Source organism: Desmodus rotundus, chromosome X, assembly GCF_022682495.2.
Source record: "Desmodus rotundus isolate HL8 chromosome X, HLdesRot8A.1, whole genome shotgun sequence".
Taxonomy (NCBI): Eukaryota; Metazoa; Chordata; class Mammalia; order Chiroptera; family Phyllostomidae; genus Desmodus; species Desmodus rotundus.
This window is the reverse complement of record NC_071400.1, coordinates 59,638,844-59,652,513: the sequence shown is the minus strand read 5'-3', so window position 1 is coordinate 59,652,513 and position 13,670 is coordinate 59,638,844. Positions and strand designations below refer to the sequence as shown.

Sequence of the window (13,670 nt, the reverse complement as noted above, 5' to 3'; positions counted from 1 at the left end):
TATGGGATTTAGACAACTGGGTTAATGATGGTACCAAAATATAAAAAACTGGGAAGGATTGAGATGGTGGTAGAATAATCAATGGTTCAGTTTTGGATATAATAAATTTGAGATGCCTGTCAGATAATGAAGTGGATAAATCAGGTAGGCAGTTGGAATAGAGTTATAAATTGTGTGCATACACAGAGGTAATATTTAAATTCACGCTGCTGGGTGAAATCATATAGGAATAAAGTGTAGTGAGAGACTCTCAAAACCTGAGGCCTGAGATATGGGGCACTCCAAAGTGACTACAATATTTCTACCCTAATTTTCTGCAAAGTGGCTTACAAGGAAGTAGATCTCTGTAAAGAAGATACCTTGGGAAGTTAAATCAATAGTAGGCTATGCTATATTCAAAGAATTAAAGAAAATTATCTTAATTTTCCACTTATTTCCATGGGGCCATCTTCCATACCAAAGAATGCTATGTTTCACGCCAGTGCATAGATTGCTGAATACAAGGCCAGAGCCCTTTTACATGCGGCAAATAGATAAGAGAAAGAGTTAAATACTTTTATCATTAAGGCCTGATGCTAAACAAGTAAAAGAATTAATATTTGTAACAGATGAGTAAGATGCCTAATTGTACCCAGGTGTTTAGTTCTTTAAATCTCGCTCTTAATTGGTCTTATTTATATATATTTTTAAAAATATTTTTATTGATTATGCTATTACAGTGGTCCCATTTCCCCCCCTCACTCTACTCCATCCTGCCCACCCCCCCTCCCACATTCCCCCCCTATAATTCATGTCCAGCGGTCATACTTATAAGTTCTTTGGCTTCTACATTTCCTACACTATTCTTACCCTCCCCCTGTCTATTTTCCACCTATCATCTATGCTACTTATTCTCTGTACCTTTCCCCCCCTCTCCCCCTCCCACTCCCCTATTGACAACCCTCCATTTGATCTCCATCTCTATGGTTCTGTTCCTGTTCTAGTTGTTTGCCTAGATTGCTCTTGTTTTTGTTTTAGGTGTGGTCGTTAATAACTGTGAGTTTGCTGTCATTTTTACTGTTCATATTTTTTATCTTCTTTTTCTTAGGTAAGTCCCTTTAACATTTCATATAATAAGGGCTTGGTGATGATGAACTCCTTGAACTTGACCTTATCTGAGAAGCACTTTATCTTCCCTTCCATTCTAAATGATACCTTTGCTGGATACAGTAATCTTGGATGTAGGTCCTTGCCTTTCATGACTTGGAATACTTCTTGCCAGCCCCTTCTTGCCTGTAGGGTCTCTTTGGAGAAATCAGCTGACAGTCTTATGGGAACCCCTTTGTAGGTAACTGTGTCCTTTTCTCTTGCTGCTTCTAAGATTCTCTCCTTCTGTTTCATCTTGGGGAATGTAATTATGATGTGCCTTGGTGTGTTCCTCCTTGGGTCCAGCTTCTTTGGGACTCTCTGAGCTTCCTGGACTTCCTGGAAGTCTATTTCCTTTGCCAGACTGGGGAAGTTCTCCTTCATTATTTGTTCAAATAAGTTGTCAAATTTTTGTTCTTCCTCTTCTCCTTCTGGCACCCCTATAATTCGGATGTTGGAACGTTTCAAGATGTCCTGGAGGTTCCTAAGCCTCTCCTCATTTTTCTGAATTCTTGCTTCTTCATTCTTTTCTGGTTGGATGTTTCTTTCTTCCTTCTGGTCCAGATTGTTGATTTGAGTCCCAGTTTCCTTCGCCTCACTATTGGTTCCCTGTACATTTTCCTTTGTTTCTCTTAGCATAGGCTTCATTTTTTCATCTGGTTTTCGAACAGATTCAACCAATTCTGTGAGCATCTTGATAACCAGTGTTTTGAACTGTGCATCTGATAGGTTGGCTATCTCTTCCTTGCTTAGTTGTATTTTTTCTGGAGCTTTGAAGTGTTCTGTCATTTGGGCCTTTTTTTTTTTTTTTTTTTTTTTTTTTGTCTTGGCGCGTCTGTTACTTTAAGGGGAGGAGCCTTATGTGTTCACCGGGGCGGGGTAACTCTGGTTGCTGTGCTGTGACACTGTACGTGGGGAGGGGCCGAGAGGGAGCAATGGCGCCCACCCCACTCTCCACCAGACCTCAATCCTTCACTCCACTACCCACAATCAAACTGGGCCCCTCTGCTGCTGGTTCCCGAGTGGGTGGGCTTGTGCACACCCCAGGCCCCTGTGGGTCTCTCCAACAACCTCTCCTGTGAGGCTGGGAGTCTCTCCTGCTGCTGCCCCAACCCCCATGGGTGTTTTCAATCAGAGGTTTGAGGCTTTATTTCCCCGCGCTGGAGCCCTGGGTTGCGTGGTCTGCTTTGCTCCTCGCCGTTTGTCTGGTTTATCTGTGCACGAATGTGGGGCCGCGGGGTGCTACCCACTGCTCTGCCTGCCCCGTTCTCCACCACTCTGAGTCCGGCCCTCTCGGTTTATCTGCGCGAATGTGGGGTCGCAGGGTCTGTAGTGGTCAGACTGCCTGCCCCGTTCATCCCACACTCCTCCAGTCTCGGTCCCGCCACGGCCATGGGAGTCCTCTCCGCCCCGGCTGCCCATCTCCGCCCCTCCTACCGGTCTGGATGAATGTTTATTTTTTATTTCCTTGGTGTCGGACTTCCTTGCCGTTCGATTTTCCGTCAGTTCTGGTTGTGCGAGGAGGCGCAGTGTGTCCACCTATGCCGCCATCTTGGTTCTCCCCTCTTATTTATATTTAAAATGCTAATACTAGTTACTATTTCTACATAGTGGATGTAGTAAGGTGTTCTCTCTCTATGAAAAAGTGTAAATTAGTGAAAAATCATGATAATTCTCTTTAATTCTCATGCCAAGCTGTTCATAACATGATAACATAGCCAAAATATACCTTCCACTTGTCACCAGCCTATACCAATTGTGGAGAAAACAAGGAAGAAATAGTCTCTGGAGTGTTAGCCTTGCATAACAAAGGATATACAGAGATGACAAATAAGATAGCTACTTAAGACTCACCAACATGGAGAAATATTGTCAGACTAACAACCATTACAAAAATTAGTCCCTTGAAGTAGAATCACTCTACAAGCAACATGTGTGTTACTTTTTCCTATTTACATTACTAAATCATTGATACAAAAATCGTCTTATCTTGTTGCTTTTATAAGTAAATTCCAAGCCAATGTATGACAGGGATGGATGAATTAAATTAGCCACATCAATATATTTTTTAGAAAGTATCAGTCCATCAAAATCCCAGTTTTGTATTTTTTCCTGAGAGAAAAGCATTCCCCACAAAAAAAATTTGATAGATTATTTGTTGAATCAGAGGTGGATACAGTAAACAGAAAAAGAAAGATCTTTGATATTTTTAAATGTCTCAGAGAAGTAATATAATAACTGTGTAATTCCAGCTTTAGTCACATTATCAGCTAGGCATTTCCCAGTAGAACTTGGAGGGGTGGTTCAGACCATTTTTCATTTGTCTCATGGCTGTCAGGAACCTCAAAACCTATTCTGAATTAGAATTACATTAACAATATCAACTCCTTTCATAGTATATTTCTTTTTTCCTTTCCTTAGTTCCCATTTTCTATTCTTTGATGTTGAGTAGGCAGTGGCATTTCAGAGAGCCAAAATGCCCACTTCATCCAGTCTGGAAATCTCAATGGTTCTCATCTGTCTTCTTCCAAGGCTTGAGTTTACTCATATATTATAAAACCTATCAAGAGTTTACTGGCACCAGGTTTCTCTGCACAGTGTGAAGTTATGCTTGCTCTCAGGGGGATGTTCTCTGCAAACCATACAGATGGCCACAAGTTGTGGCCTAGGAGCTTGGTATTAGTAAACTTGTCTTGTATATCCAGTATAGTTTACTGAAATGTGAAGTAAAGGAATTTATAGATTTTTTTTCCCTTAGCTTTGATCAGATGACTTAAGGTTTTAGTATTAAACAGTGGGTACTGTGTTGGGAATCACCCTGCCTGGTTTCAGAGACTATAACCCTCCATGGCTAAGGCTGAGTAAGAGACCTTGGGACCCTAAGCCTCTAAGGAGACAAAGCTTATCTCCCTGGCAGGAGCACTGCCTCTGCCCACTTTACTTCACCCTGCTTGGCCCCCAGTACATGACCTGTTAGCCAATGATGGGTAAGATTCCTCAAGAGAAGGATGACCTAAGACAGGCGTGGTCATGAGGGGGCCATCAGGGAAAGACTTGGGGGGCTATAGAAAAAGGGGGTGATGGACCCTCGCCCCTTGGCTTTGACATAGCCTGAGTCCTCATTCTGTGTGCAAGAAGTCTCCTAATCTCTTGGCTGCCTTACTTTTCCCTGCTCGACCCAAGCCTGAAACAATGCTGAAGGTGGGTGTGGCCCTGTGCTGGAAAGGGCGTGTTCCCTGGGGCTATCAGGCCTAAGAAAGAATGCATAAAATCCTGTGAAACCTGCTTTGTTAATTCACTCAATTTAAAGGATAAGGGTCCAAGCATGAAATGAGTTTGTTTTCCCAAAGTTTTACAGTCCTTTAACTATCTGACCCTGACTCAAAATAAGCCCTCAGAGTTCTTTGAATGTTATCTGATTATTACTGCCTGACAATAATTGATGAGCTTTCCATATACGCCCTGTATTCCTATGCGAATTAAGCCAATAAAACCCTGTTAAGGAAAGGGTCCTGGCACTCTCCTCTTGAGAGAGTAGCTGTGCCATCCCTTTCCTCCCATAGGAGTCAGTAGTCTGTGTGAATTTGTCTCATCTCAGCCACAACGACATAGAAACTGCAGGCTGGTACCTGCGTCATTAGTGTGACACTTTGTGTTACTGATTGTGGGCAGGCATCTGTATGCTGGGAACCATTCAAGAGATTGTTAGAATATGATCCATCAGTCCCTCTTTTCAGCATGTACCCAAAAGTATCATAATCAGGATCTAGAAGATATATCTACACTCCTATGTTCATTGCATCATCATGCACAATAGCCAAGCCATGGAAGCAACCTAAATGGTTTTTGATGGATTAATAGATAAAATGTAGTATATGCATATAATGGTATATTACTCAGCCTTCAAAAAAATAAATTCTGCCATTTGTGACAGCATAGATGGACCTGAAGGGCATTACACTAAGGGAAACAAGCCAGGCACAGAAGAACAAATACTACATGATACCACTTAATAAGGAATCCCAAATAGCCAAACTCATAGAAGCAAAGGGTAGAATGGTGGTGGCCAGGGGGAGCGGGACAGGATATATTAATCAAACATTACAAAATTTCAGTTATACAAGGTGAATAAGACCTAGAGATCTAGTGTAAAACACAGTGTCTATACTTAATACTCTAACATACACTTAAAATTTTGGTAAAAGGGTAAATCTTATGTTAAGTGTTCTTATGCGCATTCAAAAATAATAACAAATAGAGCAGGAGAAAACTATTGGAGGGGATGAATATGTTTTGGGCATAGATTGTGGTAATAGATTCATGAGTGTAAACTAATCTCCAAACTCATTAAGTTGTATACAGTAAATATATACAGCTTTGTGTATGGCAATCATATCTCAATAAAGCATTCTTTTTAAAAAGGGAGATTGGTAGAGCTGATGTTCTATTATGAAACTTCATTACCATGTAGATGGCCTATAAGAGAGAGATTTAATGCAGAGCCTCCTTTTTATAAATTGTCAATAGTATAGCTAACCTATATGAGCAAAATCTGAAGCTGGAAGATATGCGGATATTATCCCCCCAAAGTGACAATTTTTAATGATTACAAAGTCAACAGTGTACACTGCATAAGCAATAAATGGTAAAAGCATTAAAAAAAAAAAGAAAGAAACTTCATATGTAGAAGTGTGATCAAGATTGAAGTTCTATTCTTGTTCTGATTTCCCCCATCTTACTGATTGCAACTGTAGCCTGAACCTTACATCTTGTATTTCCCATTCCCTGTTTCCAGGAGTGCTCACATGTTAGTCAAATATCCTTATGCTTCACCACCCAGTGATAAGGATGGGAAATTTCAATGTTTTTTCCTACACCAGATGACAAATCTATTTTCTGCTTTAGATTTTCCCAAATCCAATGGGAAAGAATATGAAAGGAAGACAAAAGGTTAATGGGGGAATATGAGGGAAAGGAATGAAAACAAAAGAAGTAGGGCAGTGCTTGCTTTGCCAGCACATATACTAAAATCGGAATGATACAGAGAAGATCAGCATAGTCCCTGTGTGAGGATGACACTCAAATTCATAAAGCAGTTTATATTTTTTAGAAGGGGGTAGCAATATTTACATCAGACAAAATAGATTTCAAAACAAAGGCAATGGCCTCCAAGAGATCCACCACAGAACAAAAGGCATACACAGACTGAAAGTGAAGGGCTGGAAACAAATATTCCAAGCAAGTGGACAGGAAAAAAACTCCGGGGTAGCAACACTCATATCAAACAAAACAGACTTCAAAAAAAAGGGCCATAAAAAGAGACCCAGAGATCACTTTGTAATTCTCAAGGGAAGAATCCATCAAGAAGACATAAACTTTGTAAATACATATGCACCCGACATAGGAGCACCCAAATACATAAAGTCTTGGAGTACTTCAAGAAAGATATTGACAGCAACACAATTATAGTAGGGGATTTTAACACCCCACTGTCAAAAATGGACAGATCTTCCAAAAAAATATCAACAAAGATATTGTGGCATTGAACAATGCCCTAGATGAAATGGACTTATATATATAGAGCCTTTCATCCCAAAGAAGCAAAATACACATTCTTTTCAAATGCACATGGAACATTTTCAAAGATAGACCACATGATAGGACACAAAACAAGCCTCAACAAGTTCAAGAAAATTGAAATCATATCAAACATTTTCTCTGACCACAAGGGACTGAAACTAGAAACCAACCTCAAGGAAACCCTCCCCCCAAATACTCACACTCATGGAGATTGAATAGCATGCTATTAAACAATGAATGGGTCAAGAATGAGTTTAAGGAAGAAATAAAAAAGTTTCTGAAAACAAATGAAAATTAACTCACAACAGTCCAAAACTTATGTGACACAGTGAAGGTAGTCCTGAGAGGGAAGTTCATAGCTATACAAGCCTACCTAAAAAAGATAGAAACATTTCAAATAAACAACCTAACCCTACACCTACAAGAACTCGAGGAACAACAACAAAGACAGCCCAGATAAATCTAGAAGGAAGGATATAACCAAGATCACAGCATAATTAAACGACATAGAGACTAAAAGCACAATTCTAAGGCTCAATAAATCCAGGAGGTTTTTTTTTAAAGATAAATAAAATAGACAAGACTTTAAGCAGACTCATCAAGAAAAAAAGACGACTCAAAAAAACACAATCAGAAATGAAAGAGGGATGATTACAATGATACCACAGAAATATAAAAGATTGTATGAAATTACTATGGAGAACTGTATGCCAAGAGATTGAAAACGTGCATGAAATGAACAAATTTCTAAAATAGTATTACCTTCTAAACTGAAGAAGAAGCAGAAAGCTTGAACATACCAATAACAGCTGACAAAACTGAAGCAGTAATCAAAAAACTCCTGACACACAAGAGGCCTGGAAATGATGGTTTCACAGGAGAATTTTACAAAACATTTAAAGATGAGCTAACTGCTATCGGTCACAGACTATTCCAAAAAATCCAAGAAGATGGAAGACTCCCAAACTCTTTTTATGAAGCCAGCATAATCCTAATCCCAAAACCACATAAATACATAAGATTCCCTTTTCTCTGCATCCTCTCCAACATTTGTTTGTTGATTTGTTTATGTTGGCCACTCTGGTGTGAGATGGTACCTCAGTGTGGTTTTAATTTGCATCTCTCTGATGGCTAGTGATGCTGAGCATCGTTTCGTATGTCTCTGGGCCCTATCAACAGAAGAAAAAAGCAAACAAAATATAACCAGAGACATTGAAGTTAGGAACAATCTACCAATAGCCAGAGGGGAGTGGGGAGGGGACAGTGGGGAGAAGGGATTACAGGAACTACTATAAAGGACACATGGACATAATCAAGGGGGAGGGTGGAGGTGGGGGAGGGAAGTGGGTTTGGCTGGGGTGGGATGGAGGGATGGGGAGAAAAGGCATACAACTGTAATTGAATAACAATAAAAATAAAAGGACATATGAAAGAAAAACTTCAGGCCAATATTGCTGATGAACATAGGTGCTAAAATCTCAACAAAATATTGACAAACTGCAGTCAGCAATATGTTAAGAAGATCATACACCATGATGAAGTGGGATTCATCCCAGGGATGCAAGGATGGTACAGTATTTGCAAATCAATAGACGTAATACATCACATAAACACAACAAAGGACAAAAATCACATGATCCTAGGAATAGATGTGGAAAAAACATTTGATAAGGTACAGCACCCACTTATGTTAAAAACACTCAGCAAAGTGGGAATAGAGGGAGCATTCCTTAACATAATAAAGGCCATATACTAGAGACCTAGAGCCAACATCATACTCAATGGGCAAAATCTTAGAGTTTTCCCAGTAAGATCAGGAACAAGACAAGGAGGTCCGCTTTCACCACTCCTATTCAACATAATATTGGAAGTCCTAGCCACAGCAATTAGACAAAAGGAAATAAAAGGCATCCAAATTGGAAAGGAGGAAATGAAACTGTCACTGTTTGCAGATGACATGATAGTGTACATGGAAAATCCTATAAACTCCACCAAAAATAAGTTGTTAAGTTCATGATATATTTTGAAAATTAACCCCTTATCAGATGTATTATTGGCAAATATGTTCTCATACAATGGGTTCTTTTTTCATTTTGTTGATGGTTTCCTTTTTACTGTTCATTCTATTACAGTTGTCTAATATTTCCCCTTTGTCCCCATCTACTAACCCACCCTTCCCTCCCTCAGTCAATTCCCACTCTCTTGTCCATGTCCATGGGTCATTCATACATGGTTTTTGACTAGTCCCTTCTCCTTCATTCCACCATCCCCCCACTCTTTCCTTCCCTCTTACAGCTGTCAGTCTGTTCCATGTTTCCATGTCTCTGGTTCTATTTTGCTATTAAAAAATTCGTTTTAAATATATTTATTAATTTTAGAAAGAGGGGGGAGGAAGGCAGAGAGAGAGAGAGAGAGAGAGATCAACTGGTTGCTTCCCATTCTTCCTCTGACTGGAGATCAAACCCCAACTTTTTGGTGTACAGGATAAAGCTCCAGCCAACTGAACCACACTGGCCAGGGATGTTGACGGTTTCTTTTGCTGTGCAAAAGCTTTTTAGTTTGATGTAGTTCCATTTGTTTGTTTTTTCCTTTGTTTCCCTGGCTCTAGGAGAGACATTGGCAAAAATATTGTTATGAGAGATGTTTTAGATTTTACTGTCTATGTTTTCTTCTAGGACTTCTATGGTTTCACAACATACACTTAAGTCTTCTATCCATTTTTAGTTTATTCTTGTGTGTTGTGTAAATTAGTGGTTTCATTTAATTTTTCTGTATGTACACATCCAATTTTCCCAACAGCGTTTATTGAAAAAAGTGTCTTTACTCCATTGTATGCTCTTGCCTCCTTGTCAAATATTAATTGAACATAAAGGTGTGAGTTTATTTCTGGCTCTCTATTCTGTTCTATTGATATATATGCCTGCTCTTATGCCAGTACCAGGCTATTTTGATTACAATGGCCTTGTAGTATTGTTTGATATCAGGTATTTTGATACCTCCAACTTTGTTCTTTCTCCAGATTGCCGAGGTACTCATGGTCTCTTATGGATCCATATAAGTTTTTGGAATATTTATTCTAGATCTGAGAAATATGCCATTGGTATTTTAATAGGTATTGCATTGAATCTATAGATTGTGTAGTATGGATATTTTAATGATGTTAATTCTTTTTTTTTTTAGTGAAATAAACCAAGTTTTATTTCTTGTTTACAAAAATATAATGAAGGTTGGGCAGCTGTTTAGTCTTCCATGCAGTTACTCAGTGATTCAGGCTTCTTCTATCTTGTGGCTTCTCAATGATGTTAATTCTTTCAATCCAAGAACACAGCATATGCTTCCACTTATTTGTGTATTCCTCAATATCTTTCCTCAGTGTCCTATAGTTTTCTGAGTACAGGTCTTTTACCTCCTTGGTTAAATTTATTTCTAGGTACTTAATTTTTTTGTTGCAATAGTAAATGGGGTTGTTTTCTTAGTTTCTCTTTCTAATACTTCATTATTGGTGTATAAAAATGCTACCAATTTCTGAATATTAATTTTGTATCCTGGTTCTTTGCCATATTCATTTCTTAGCTCTAGTAGATTTTTTTTTATGGAATCTTTAGGATTTTCTATGTACAATATCATGTCATCTGTGAATAATGACAGTTTTACTGCCTTTTTTCCAATTTGGATGCCTTTTATTTCTTTTTCTTTTCAGATCACTGTGTCTGGGACTTCTAGTTCTATGCTGAATAAGAGTGATAAAAGTGAATATCCCTGTCTTGTTCTTGATCTTAAGGGAAACACTTTTACATTTTTCCCATTGAGTATTATGTTGGCTGTGGGTTTGTCATATATGGCCTTTGTTATTTTGAATATGATTCCTCTATTCCCACTTTGCTGAGAGGGTTTTTTTTTATCATAAATGGGTGCTGGATTTTGTCAAATGTTGTTATGAATTTATTGATATGGTCATTTGATTTTTATCTTTCATTTTGATTATGTGATGTATCACATTGATTATACCAACCTTGCATCCACAGAATAAATCCAACTTGATCATGATGTATGACTTTTTAATGTATTTCTGTATCCAGGTTGCTAATATTTTCTTGAGGAATTTGACATCTGTGTTCATCAGGGATATTGCCTATACTTTCTTTGTAGTGTCTTTATCTGGTTTGGGAATTGAGATAGTGTTGTCCTCATAAAATTGCTTGGAAGTCTTCCTTCTTCTTAAATTTTTTCTAATTGTTTGAGAAGGATTGGTGTTTGCTCTTTTTTTGAATGTTTGTTAAAAGCTGCCCATGAAGCCACCCACTCCCAGAATTTTGTTTGCTGGGAGGTTTTTTTTTTTTTTTAAGATTTTATTTATTTATTTTTAGATGGAGAGGGAGAGAAACAACAATGTGCCAGAGAAACATTGATTGGTTGCCTCTCATACATCCCCAGCTGGGGACTGGGCTGCAACCCAGGCCTATGCCCTTAACAGGAATTAAATCTTTCAGTTTGTGGGAGGATGCTCACCCACTGTGTCATACCAGTCAGGGATGTTTGTGTGAGCTTTTTTTTTTTCTTTCCAATACAACTTTATTTACAAAAAATAGACAGTGTATAGTATCTGACTCACGAGCCAGTCTGTCAACTATGCTTTAGAGTGTAATGACTACTATTTCACACCCATTTGCCAGATCCTGCACAAATTTATCTTGTGGCCAACCTTGAACTTGTACCATACAGATAAGGGAGTTCTGGGAAATATAATTCCACATTAGCTATGGTGACATAATACAAAATCACCAAACCATGTTCTTGAATTTTCTGTAATTATAATACCTTACTCCTATAATCAGAAAAACAAAAACAAAAACTGAACAACTCACAAGCACTATAAAAATACACCTGTAGTGATTATTCAGATCTTTATGGCCCAGCGGGTTTTTTTGATCACTGCTTCAGTTTTATTAGTTGTAACTGGTCTGTTCAGATGTTTTGATTCTTTCTGATTCAGTTTGGGAAGATTTTAAGTTTCTAGAAATTTATGTTTCTCATATGTTATCCAATTCCTTGGCATATAACTCTTCATAGTATTTTCTTACAATCCTTTGTATTTGTGTGATGTCAGTTGTTATTTCTTCTCTTTCTTTCCTCATTTTATTTATTTGGGTCCTCTCTCTTTTTTTCTTGATTAGTGTGGCTAAGGTTCATCAATCTTGTTTATCTTTTCAATGAATCAGCTATTGGTTTCATTGGTTTTTTGTGTTGTTTTTTTTTCAGTGTCTATGTAATTTATTTCTGCTCGGATTTATTATTACCTACCTTCTACTTATTCTGGGCTTTGTTAGTTGTTCTTCTCCTAGTTCTTTTACATATAGGGTTAGAATTTTTTACTAATGTTTTTTTAAATTGTTGTTCAAGTACAGTTGTCTCAATTTCAGCCCCACCACCCACACCCCATCCATCTCCACCTCCTACCCTTGATCCTAACCCTCTTGGGTTTTGTCCATGTGCCCTTTGTACTGTCCCTTGATGACACTTCCCCTTTAACCCCCTTTATCCCTTCCCCTCCCTCTGGTTACTGTCAGTTTTTTTCTTTATTTCAATGCTTCTGGTTTTGTTTTGCTTGCTTGTTTGTTTTGTTGATTAGGTTCCACTTATAAATGAGATCATATGGTATTTGTCCCTCACCGCCTGGCTTATTTCATTTACCATAATGCTCTCCAGATACATCCATGCTGTCACGAAAGGTAGAAGGTACTTTTTCCCTGCTGTGTAGTATTCCACATGTAAATGTACCACAGTTTTTTGATCCACTCATTTGCTGATGGGCACTTAGGTTGCTTCCAGTACTTGGCTATTGTAAATTGTGCTGCTATGAACATAGGGGTGCATAGGTTCTTTTGGATTGGTGTTTCAGAGTTCTTAGGATATAATCCCAGCAGTGGAATTGCTGGATTGAAAGGCAGTTCCATTTTTAGTTTTCTGAGGATATTCCATATTGTTTTTCACAGTGCATGTACCAGTCTGCATTGCCACCAACAGTACCCTAGGGTTCCCTGTTCTCCACATCCTCTCCAACACTTGTTTGTTGATTTGTTTATGATGGCCATTCTCACTGGTGTGAAGTGGTATCTCATTGTGGTTTTCATTTGCATCTCTCTGATGGCTAGTGATGTTGAGCATCTTTTCATATGTCTCTGGGCCCTTGGTATGTCCTCCTAGGAGAAATGTCTGTTCAAGTCTTTTGCCCATTTTTTAATTGGGCTTTTTGTCTTCCTGGAGTGGAGTCATGTGAGTTTTTTATACATTTTGGAGATCAAACCCGTGTCTGAGGTATCACTGGCAAATATGTTTTCCCATACATTTGGTTCTCTTTTTATTTTAATGCTGTTTTCTTTAGCTATGCAGAAACTTTCTACTTTGATGAAGTCCCACTTGCTTGTTCGTTTCTTTATGTCCCTTGCTTTAGGGGACATGTCTGTGAGGATGTTGCTGTGTGTACTATCTGAGATTTTCCTGCCTGTGTTTTCCCCTAGGACTTTTATGGTGTCACAACTTATATTTAAGTCTTTTATCCACCTTGAGTTTATTTTCGTGTATAGTGAAGTTGGTGATTGAATTTCATTTTTTTGCATGTAAGCTGTCCAGGTCTCCCAACACCATTTGTTGAAGAGGCTATTTTTACTCCATTTTTTGCTTCTGCCCACTTTGTCAAATATTAACTGACTATTGAGACTTGGATTTATTTCTGGGCTCTCTATCCTGTTCCATTGGCCTCTGTGTCCATTCTTATACCAGTACCAGACTGTTTTGATTACAGTGTCTTGTAATACAGTTTGATATCAGATATTGTGATCTCTCCTACTTTGTTCTTCTTTCTCAAAATTGCTGTGGCTATTTGGGGTCATTTATGGATTCATATAAATTTTGGAAGTGTTTGTTCTATTATCTGTGAAATATGTCATTGGTATTTTAATAGGGAT

The 13,670-nt window shown here is 38.4% G+C and overlaps 1 non-coding gene across 1 annotated transcript; it reads left to right on the top strand.

Annotated features, from left to right (window-relative positions):
- Positions 1-6,125: 6,125 nt before the first annotated feature.
- LOC112296358 (U6 spliceosomal RNA) lies at positions 6,126-6,232 on the top strand. The gene has a single exon (XR_002973872.1). It is a non-coding gene; the product is annotated as a U6 spliceosomal RNA (small nuclear RNA).
- The last annotated feature ends 7,438 nt before the right edge of the window (positions 6,233-13,670 follow it).